The 11,237-nt window shown below is 42.4% G+C and overlaps 1 pseudogene; it reads left to right on the forward strand.

The window, feature by feature from the left end:
- The first annotated feature begins 2,097 nt into the window (after positions 1 to 2,097).
- Positions 2,098 to 3,556, forward strand: LOC112907102 (EMI domain-containing protein 1-like; annotated as a pseudogene).
- The last annotated feature ends 7,681 nt before the right edge of the window (positions 3,557 to 11,237 follow it).

Here is an 11,237-nt window from a genome sequence, read left to right on the forward strand (position 1 = left end):
TCTCATGAATAAATAAATAAAATCTTAAAAAAAAAAAAAAAAAGGAACTCCACTCCAAACATTTTTCCAGATGAGTATTTGGGTAAAATGATAGACATTTATCAAATGGGAAGGCACATGTAGTATTTTAATTCAAAAGCAAAAAATGTATATTACTTGGATTTAATTAACATTTTATAAACTGGAATAAAAATGGAGTGTCCACTGAAGTTGAGATAAATACTATTCTACCACAAGAGACTAGTTCCTAAAAGACGCCTCTAAAATTGTCAGTGAAAAACATTAGGCAGTGAAACACATTAGGCAGTTACTAGGTTTCTCTTAGCTTTTGAGACAGTATCACATGACTCCTTGCGATGACCAATGAGGAAATCAGCTCAGTTACCATCCCCTTGCAATTTTTTTTTTTTTACTTTGTCAAGGCATAAAACATTTAGAGGCTACCTTGTACTCGTAATTCTTTATTTGTATAATCTTAAAGATTTTATTTATTTATTTGAGAGAGTGAACGAGTGAGAGAGAGAGAGAGAAAGAGAGAGACCACGAGCAGGGAGAGAGTGAGAGTGAGAAGCAGACTCTCCACTGAGCAGGAAGCCCCATGCAGGGCTTGATCCCAGGGCCCTGGGATCATGACCTGAGTCGAAGGCAGACACTTAACCAAAAGAGCCACCCAGGCACCCCTATGTTTATATAATCTTAAATATATATTTAACTGGGTTCATTATTCAAATCATCCTTTAGCCAATTTTTTCCTATCTTTCAATTCACAAGAAATTTTTCCAATGAACATATATTAAAAATAAGCAACCATAAGTGTTAGAATCTTTGAGTTCTTTAGTTAAGGAATGTTTACTTGAACCACAAAATGAACAAATTTAATATTTTCAAGACTGTACTTTCTTTCCCAAAAACATTGCGGACATTGTCTCACCTTCTGGCATTAAATGTTAAGAGTCTGAGGTCACATTTAACACAAATGGGGTATGAATAATGTTAAAGAATGATTGTTAATTTTGTAGGGTGTGCTAATGAAATTGTCATTATATTAGTATCTTTATTACAGACAACCACTGAAGTATTTACAAGTGAAATGATTATGTTGGGGATTTGCTTTTTAAATTTTCATAAGGAAATAAAAGGAGTGCATAAGCATATGTGTAAATGGATTGATCAAGCACGTGACACCTGTTACTACCTCCAGGCAAGAAAGAGTCCTACTGCATGTTGGATAGCAAAATAGGGTATGGATACCTGCCACCCAGAAGAGTAGTCACAAGATGTCTACTCCCTCCATGCTTTATAAATGCTAGGGTCACCAAGAGAGACACATTTCACTAGATAGAATGACACTTTACTCTCACACAAATCAGTTTCAACGTTTTAGTCTATCATGGTCAACAGGTCCCAGCCTGTGGCCAATGCAGGGCAATGATCTACATTCACCCCTCTTTTGATTCAAGCTAAGGACCCCATTTCATCCCTGCTGGGAATGGATATAGTAGTGGGGTTGGCCACATGACCTGCGACACACATGCTCAAGCAGAACAAAGGAATACACAGAATCTGAAACAGGGAAAGAATGCTCCACAAGGTGATAGCAGCACAGGCTGCCAAGGCTCTTTAGGGCTTGAAAAAGAAGTATTCTAGGCCTCTACCCATTCCCATGCAGCCAAGCAGGGGTCAGAAGACTGCACGCATGTAATTGCCTCTCCCATCAAGATTAAAAGAGTAAAAATAGCAGGAAGTTGCTAACTAATTAAGTTGGGCAACAAGTACAAAGTATATGAGGATTTCATGCTATTCTCTCTTCATGTGTTTGAAAACATTCTTTCTTTAAGTGCCCTCCATGCCTAGCATGGAGGCCAATATGGGACCTGAACTCACAGTCCTGTGATCAAGACCTGAGCTTAGATCAAAAATTGGATGTTCAACTGACTGAGCCACCCAGGCCCCCAGCAAACATTCCAGTAGAAGTATTTGTGGTGGTTTTTTTTTTTTTTTTAACTCTGAAGTCAGTCTGATTTTCAAAAAAATATTTTTTATTTCTATGTTTGAGAAGAGTTTAAATACGAATAAGGAATCAGGAAAGATTTAATAATGTTTTTTCTCACCGGCCCAGCGCCCGCTTCCCCGCCCCTCTCCTGCCCCGGCGCTGGGGAGCAGGCAGCGCTGGTGGCGGCGGCAAGGGGCGGTGCACGGAGGGCGCCGGCGCACCACGGGGGCCCGCGGGCCTGGGCGCTGCTTTGCCTCTCCCCGGAGGCGGCGCCGCATGGAGCGTCGGGGGAGCCCCGTTCTCCCGACAAGGAACTGGTGCTAGTATGTGGTGACCCGTACCATCTCATGCCACGTGCATGCCACGTACCTATCTTCAACGAGTGCTGCGGCACTGCGCCTGGCCCGTGAGCTGCCCGGGGAGCAGCTACAGCGGTGGTGAGACCCTCCTACAAAGTGATGTACGAGACAGTGACGGCGCGTGAGTGGAGGCGCGGCCCTGGGCACTCCGGGGTGAACTGTGAGGAAGGCTCCTCTGGCTTCGTGGACCCCGGGTGGTCAGGCAACACCATGCGACCGATGACATTTCAGCCCACAGCCTTTTCAGGTTGCCTCAACTGCAGCAAAGTGTCAGCTGACCAAGCAACTGAAGGTACTGGAGGTCAAGGTGGCAGCGCTCATTGTCACTGAGCAGGCAGTGCTCCCAACCCCTGCTGCCTGCCGACCCACTCTGGGGCTCCCCAGCAGCTCAGGGCAGCCCTGGGGATGGAGGCCTCCGAGGGCTACCAGAGTCAGAACAGGAGGGCCCCACTGCTCCCTTGAGATGATGGAGTTGGTGGCCAGGGGCTTCCAGGCCCACTGGCCCTAAGGGAGAAACTGGCAGCCGAGGCCCAACAGGGATGAGAGGCCACCAGGTCCTCAAGGTCCCCCAGGAAGCCATGGCCAGGCTGGAGCTGTGGGCACCCTGGAGAGAGGGGACCTCCAGGCCCACCAGGGCCTCCTGGACCCCTGGGCCCCTGGCCCCTGTTGGGCCACCTCACATCCGGAACACCCAGTATGGGGACCCATTACTGTCCAACACCTTCACTGAGACCAGCAGCCACTGGCCCCAGGGACCAGCTGGACTCCCAGGACCTCCAGGGCCCATGGGTCCCCCTGGACTTCCTGGTCCCATGGGCATCCCTGGGAATCCTGGACACGTGGGACCCCCAGGCCCCACTGGACCCAAAGGAATCTCTGGCCACCCAGCAGAGAAGGGAGAGAGAGGACTGCATGGGGAGCCTGGCCCCCAAGGCTCCATGGGCAGTTGAGAGAACCTGACCCCAAAGGAGACCCTGGGGAGAAGAGCCAGTGAGGGGAGGGGTTGCACCAACCACACGAGGCTTTGAAGATTTTAGCTGAGAGGGCTTTAATCTTGGAAACAATGATTGGGCTCTATGAACCAGAGGGGCCGGGGACAGGCCCTGCTGGCACGGGCACTCCCAGCCTCCTGTGGGGCAAGAGGGGAGGAAATGCGGCCAACTACGCAATCGTGGCTCCCAGGAGCCGCAACGAGAGAGGCTGAGGGTGGGTCGGCCCTAGGGGCAGACCAGGCCAGTCTTCCCTTCCCAGCCTGAACTTTGCCAACTGCCTCCAGGGACCGCCCATCCATATTTATTAATGTCCTCAGGGTCCCTTCTGTCACCTAGGCCTTTGGGATGGGCAAGTCTTGGTCCTGACTCCCCATGTAAGCCAAATAGGAAACTGAGAAAGGACAGTGGCCTGAGAGGGAGGGGCAGCCCAGGCAGGAGGTGAGGCCTTGCTCAGAGCCCTGTGCCTCCACCTCCCTCTGTGAAATAGGATGATGCAGGCCTGCAGAGAAGGGGTGGTGGGTTCAAGTCTTATCAGCTGCCCAAGCCTCGGGGCCTGTAGGCACTGAAGGGAGCCAGGAGTTGGGGCTCTCCTGGGCCCTTGGCACCTGCAGGGCTGATGGGGAAGGGCTCGCCTCCCCTTCCTTCCCAGCTAAACCTTGGGGAGCCCAACATACCCCTCCTCTCCTTGATTTCTGGTGCTGGGTCCCCGCCCTGAGCTCAATAGTCAGGACGCTGGGGATTCCTTGCATAGGTCCTGCCCCCGAAGCCCCACCCCCTCCCATGTCCCATGTAGGGGTGGGGAATGGAGAGGGAGGGGCTCCCTGGAAGTAAACATCTCCAGCTAATAAAGGCCCCCAGTCTGTTGTCCCCTTGAAAAAAAAATGTTTTTTCTCTTTTATTGTAAAATATTTCTAATGTATATAAAGGACAGAGAATAACATTTTTAATAAGCCATGTACTTATCCCTTCAAATCTATCAAATCTTAATGTTTTAATGTATTTGCTTCCAATTTTTGAATGAAATATACAATAGTAGAGGCTCTCTTTTATTCCATCTCTCTTTCTTCTACCTGGCATCTGCAGAATTAGTTATTATCCTCAAAGCTCAATAACTCAATTAGAATATATCACACTGAACAATCTATCATTTCTACTAGTACATAGTATATCCTTTCTTTTGTAGATTTTTTTCCTTCTTTCAGCAATTTTCTTTTTTTAAAAAAATGTATATATTTATTTGAGAGAGAAAACGAGAAAGAGAGCACGAGCAGGAGAGGGGGCTGATGGGGAGGGAGAAGCAGACACCCTGCTGACCAGGGAACCCAAGGTAGGACTTGATCCTGGGATCTCGAGATCATGACCTGAGCCAAAGGCAGACACTTAGCTGACTGAGCCACCCAGGTGCCCCCAGCAATTTTCTACCACTGTGTTTTTAAATATCCCCAAGCTAACCCTCCCCTGCATATGTTCCATCAGGTGAGTTCTCTATTTTAAGGAAAGCAATTATCCTTATGTTGGATAGTCTTTTATGTTATGTTTGTTCTTTTCTTAATTATCTCAATATTTATCCTCTATGTCTATATATTGGTGAAATTCTATGTGTTTCATTAGCTCTGAAATTTTATTTTTCATCAAATCTGTTGTTTGCTATCCAGTCTTTGAGCTCTTCTTTCAATGATTTTTTTGTTCTTATTGAGCATTTGTGTCGGGGGTTTCTAAGACCACCCAGAAATTAGATGATTCACTTAGGAAGACTCACAGGACTGAGCATATAGTCATACTCATGACTATGATTAATTACAATGAAAGGATGCAAAACAAAATTAGCAAAGGGAAAAAGTCCATGGGAAGAGATCCAGAGGAAACAAGGAGATTCCAAGAGTCATCTTCAAAAGAAGTCACATGCATATGCTAAATTCCTTCAACAAGTTATGATAATATGCCTGAAATATTGTCTGCCAGGGAAACTTGCCTGAGCCTAGGAGTCCAGGATTTTATCAGTTATCAGTCACATTAAAATTCAAGATTCGGGGCAGCCCCGGTGGCAGAGCGGTTTAGCGCCGCCTCAAGCCCAGGGTGTGATCCTGGAGACCTGGGATCGAGTCCTATGTCAGGCTCCCTGCATGGAGCCTGCTTCTTCCTCTGCCTGTCTCTCTCTCTCTCTCTCTCTCTCTCTCTCTCTCTCTGTCTCTCATGAATAAATAAATAAAATCTTAAAAAAAATTAAAATAAAATTCAAGACTAATGGAAAGCACATGTTCAGCATAAACAATATTGTTTGTACAAATAGGTTAGGCACACTGAGCCACTCTAATCAGTTAGGGAAATAAATAATAATGGAGTAGTAAGTGAACTCTCTAAATCTACATTTCCAGATGCCACCCCAAGGCAAGCTTTGCAAACAAGCCTAAGTACAATGGTCCCACAGCTGCCATGCTCTTTTCAGAACAGCATCCTAGAATAAAATTCTTTCTTTTTTTCTAGAGTAAAATTCTTATTGCGGAGTTTACTCTTATTCCTTGGGTAATATTTCTTCCAGAATGGTTTCTTCATCTATTTATTTATGTTTATCTATACATCTGTGTGTCTTTATCTTTTTCCAGTTGTAAGTTTGTAATAATAGCTTCTCTGATTCAGAAATCAACTAAAGTCAAGGAAGCATGCCCAAAAAAGTTTTTGAGTAGTTAAACTAGATACTAGATACCACAAAGCCAAGAGATTGATTCTATTAATTTTATTTTTTTAAGGTTTTATTTATTTATTCATGAGAGACAGAGAGAGAGAGAGAGAGAGAGGCAGAGTACACAGGCAGAGGAAGAAGCAGGCTCCATGCAGGCAGCCTGATGCCCTGGGCTGAAGGTGGCACTAAACCACTGAGCCACCAGGGCTGTCTGATTCTATTAATTTTAAAAGCAGGAGAAACTCTTAAGTCTCACCCAAAAAGGCTATTTAATCTAATTTACACACAAAATTCATAAGCTTTAAATTTTATTAGAACTTCCCAAACAATTATCCGGTGGAAAAAAATGTTGATAGGCTATGGACAACTGGGTAACCATGTAGCAAAAATTAAATTGGATCCATTCTTCAAACTTATAGAAAGATAAGATCCAATAAGATGGATTCAATGTTAAAAAGAGCCTCATTTGTTTGGTTTTCAGATTCTGCATATAGGTGAAATCACTTTGCATTTGTCTTTTTCTGTCTGACTTTTTTCACTTAGCATAATACCATCCATGTTGTCACAAATAGCAAGATCCCATCCTTTTTTATGACTAATGTTTCATTATGTATATATAAAATAGAATCTCTAAATCTATATTCCCACATAAATATATATATGTATGCATATGTGTATATATATATATTCCATCCCACATCTTTATTCATTTATCTATAGACCCCTCCCGGCGCGCTGCAGCCCTTTAGGGAGCTCGGCCAGCAGTGTGTGGTGCGCTCTCCCCCTGGGGGCACTTCCTCTGTTAGTGACCCCGGGAACCTGGGGGCTCCACTGCCCCTCTTGGGACCCTGCCGGAGCTCCCTGCGAGCGCCGTTCCATCCGGGAAGATCGGTGAAGCTCCTGCCTCTCCGGGCCTGGGCTTTCCTGTCCTGGGGGCTCTCGCCGCGCCGCCTTAGCCCGGGTCCTCGTGAGGGCCCCTCACCCGCCGGATGCTTTTTTATTTGTTTTTTTCTGTCTTCCTACCTTGATAGAAGCGCGAACTCTTCTCACTGTAGCATTCCAGCTGTTCTCTTTTAAACCTCAGGCCGAATTGTAGGTTTTCAGGATGATTTGAAAGTTATCTAGATAAGTTGGTGGGGACAGGTGACTTGGGGATCCTAATCTTCTGCCATCTTGCCTGCCCCAACGTTGAGCATTTTTTTCCTGTCTGTTGGCCTTCTGTATGTCTTCTTTCAAAACAAACAAACAAAAGGCAAAAACAGATCCATAAGTGTGGAGAACAAACTGATGATTGCCAGAAGGGAAAGAGTGGGGAGAAGGGCAAAATAGGTGAAGGGGAGTGAGAGATACAGGCTTCCAGTTATGGAATGAATAAGTCATGGAGATAAAAGGCATGGCCTAGAGAATATAGTCAATGGTATTGTAACGTTGCATGATAGATGGTACCTACACTTGTGGTGAGCATAACAACATATAGACATGTCAAATCACTATATTGTACATCTGAAACTAATGAAATATTGTGTATCAACTATACCTAAATTTTATTTATTTTTATTTTTTAAAGACTTATTTATTTATCCATGAGAGACACAGAGTGAGAGAGAGAGGCAGACACAGACAGAGGGAGAAGCAGACTCCATGCAGGGAGCCTGACGCAGGACTCGTTCCTGGATCCTCGGATCAGGACCTGAGGTGAAGGCAGGCACCCAACGCTGAGCCACCCAGGCATCTCTATACTTAAATTTCTTAAAATAAAAATTAATAAATAAATTTAGAGAAGGAGACTCAGTCAACATCATGATTGCAGCCCTTTACTATTCTAAACAGAGGATCCGGCTAACCCATACTCTGTATCTCAGAAACTGTGAGATAATAGATACTTTTTTTAAGACTTTAAGTTTGTGATGATTTGTTAGTAACCATAGATAACTAATGCAGCCACCTAGTTTCTTTGTGGCATAATTTAATTGGTTCCTTAATTCTCCATATTTTCTATAAATTGAATTTATTTCTAGATTTGATTGGATTACATTTCTACCTTTTAATATTAAAGATATGACATATATGGTGTTAGTGATTTCTATTGCATCAAATCTGGAGGCACTCAATGCCTGATAAGGTCAGTTGGTTCAGGTAGTGAGAACCTGACCCCTCCATGTAAACTACCCTATCATCCTTCCAGCTACTGGTTTCATCCATGGATGATCTTTAGTTAAACAAATTAGTTTAATATGGTAAAATGATGATTTTAAAAAGTCAATCAGGTTTCTTCACTTACTAACTGGAATCATTCTTAAATGTACAGCTTGGTCTATCTATATCTATATAATATTTTATATATTTCTATTTCTATCATCCCTCCTACCCAAATAAAAATATAGAGGATTTCCAGGACCCCAGAAGTTCCTTCCTGAAAACTACCAAACTTATTCTATGAAGCAAGCATTACCTTGATCCCCAAACCAAAGACCTCACTGTTTTAATTGAAGAATTACAGACCAGTATCCTTGATGAAAATGGATGCCAAAATTCTCACCAAGATATTAGCCAATAAGATTCAACAGTACATTTAAAGGATTATTCACAAGCACAAAGTGAGATTTATTCCTGGGCTGTAAGGGTGGTTCAACATCTGCAAATCAATCAATGTAATACACTACATGAATAAAAGAAAGGACCCTCTCAATAGATGAGAAAAAACACTTGACAAAGTACAGCATCCTTTCTTGATTATAACTCTCCACAGTGTAGGGATAGAGGAAACATACTTCAAAATCATAAAGCCATGTATGAAAAGCCCACAATGAATATAATTCTCTAAGGTCAGGAACATGACAGGGATGTCCACTCTCATCACTGTTGTTCAACATAGTACTAGAAATTCTAGCCTTAGCAATCAGACAACAAAAAGAAATAAAAGGCATTCAAGTTGGCAAAGAAGTCAAACTCTCACTTTTCACATCGATGGGATACTTTATGTGGAAATCCCAAAAGACTCTAACCAAAAATTGCTAGAATTCATACAGCAATTCAGCAAAGTGACAGGATATAAAATCAATACACAAAAATCAATTGCATTTCTATACACTAACAATAACACAGAAGAAAGAGAGATTAAGGAATCAATCACATTTGCAATCACACTAAAAACTATAAGATACCTAGGAATAAACCTTAACCAAAAGATTAAAGGACCTATATTCTAAAAATTATAAAACACTTATGAAAGAAATAGAGGAAGACACAAAGAAATGGAAAAATCCATTCCATGCTTGTGGATTGGAAGAACAAATGTTAAAATGTCTATGCCACCCAGAGCAATCTATACATTCAATGCAACCCTATCAAAATAGCATCAGCATTTTTCACAGAGCTGGAACAAATAATCCTAAAATTTGTATAGAACCAGAGAAAACCCTGAATAGCCAAAGGGAAATTGGAAAAAAACAAAAACAAAAACAAAAACAAAGCATCACAATCTGGATTCCAAGCTCTATTACAAAGTTGTAATCAATCAAGACTGGTATGGTACTGGCACAAAAACAGACATATAGGTCAATGGGATAGCATAGAGAACTCAGAAATGGACTCTCATTTCTATGATCAACTCAACTTCAAAAAAGCAGGAAATAATATCCAATGAAAAAGACAGTGTCTCCAATAAATGATGTTGGGAAAATTGGACAGCCACTGGACCACTGTTTCACTACCCACAAAAATAAACTCAAAATGGATGAGAGACCTAAATGTGAGACAGGAATCCCTCAAAATTTTAGAGGAGAATATAAGCAGTAACCTCTTTGACCTCAGCTACAGCAACTTCTTGCTAGACACGGCTCCAAAAGCAAGGGAAACAAAAGCAAAAATGAACTATTGGGATGTCATCAGGATAAAACACTTTTGCACAACAAAGGAAACCGTCAACAAAACTAAAAGGCAGCCTTCAGAATGGGAGAAGATATTTGCAAATGTCTTATCAGATAAAGACTAGTATCCAAAATGTATAAAGAACTTATCAACCTCAACCCCCAAAGCAGAAAATCCAGTGAAGCAATGGGTAGATGACATGAACAGACATTTCTCTAGAGAAGATGTACAAATGGCCAATAGGTACATGACAAAATGCTCAACATGACTAGGCATCAGGGAAATACAGATCAAAACCACAATGAGATCCTACTTCACACTAGTCAGAATGACTAAAATTAACAACTCAGGAAATAATAAATGTTGGTGAGGATGCAGAGAAAGGGGAACCCTCTTACACTGTTAGTGCGAATGCAAACTGATAACAGCCACTCTGAAAAACAGTATGGAGGTTCCTAAAAAAGTTAAAAATAGAGCTACCCTGTGACCCAGCAATTGCACCACTAGGTATTTACCCAAAGAATACAAATATAGTGATCCAGAGGGGGCACCTGCACCCCAATGTTTATAGCCACAGTGTCCACAATAGCTGAACTATGGCAAGAGCCCAAATGTCCATCAACAGATGAATGGATAAAGAAGATGTGGTATATACATATACAACAGAATACTACTCAGCCATCAAAAAATTGAAATCTTGCCATTTACAATTATGTGGATGGAACATACTAGAGAGTAGTGTGGTGAGCAACATAAGTCAATCAGAGAAAGACAGTTATCATGATTTCACTCATGTGGAATTTAAGAAATAAAACAGCATCATTGGGGAAGGGAGGGAAAATAAAACAAGACAAAATCAGAAAAGGAGACAGATCATAAGAGACTCTTAATCATAGTAAACAAATTGAAGGGTACTGGAGGGGAGGTAGGTGGGGGGATGGGGCAATTGGGTGATGGGCATTAAGGAGGGTATGTGATGTAATGATCCCTGGGTGTTATATGCAACTGATGAAACACTGAACTCTATCTCTGAAAATAATGGTAAAGTATATGTTAATTACTTGAATTTAAATAAAATAAAATAAAAATTTCCTTTCTGATCTATAACCCTCCCTGGAGAAAATCACTAGTCTGATTTATTGAAGTTTGGCATTCTTGAAATTCATAGAATTTCACTGAAATACAGTGCATTTTCTCTTATAGTTGGTTTCTTTCCCTCAACCTAATAGATGAGATTCATCCTTGTTGTTGAATGTTTCGCTACTTCATTCCTTTGTGTGGGGGAGGGGGCGGGGGGGTGTAGTACTCCATTAGGTGAATATAACACAATATAACTCCATTAG

Source organism: Vulpes vulpes, chromosome 14 (genome assembly GCF_048418805.1).
Source record: "Vulpes vulpes isolate BD-2025 chromosome 14, VulVul3, whole genome shotgun sequence".
NCBI lineage: Eukaryota > Metazoa > Chordata > Mammalia > Carnivora > Canidae > Vulpes > Vulpes vulpes.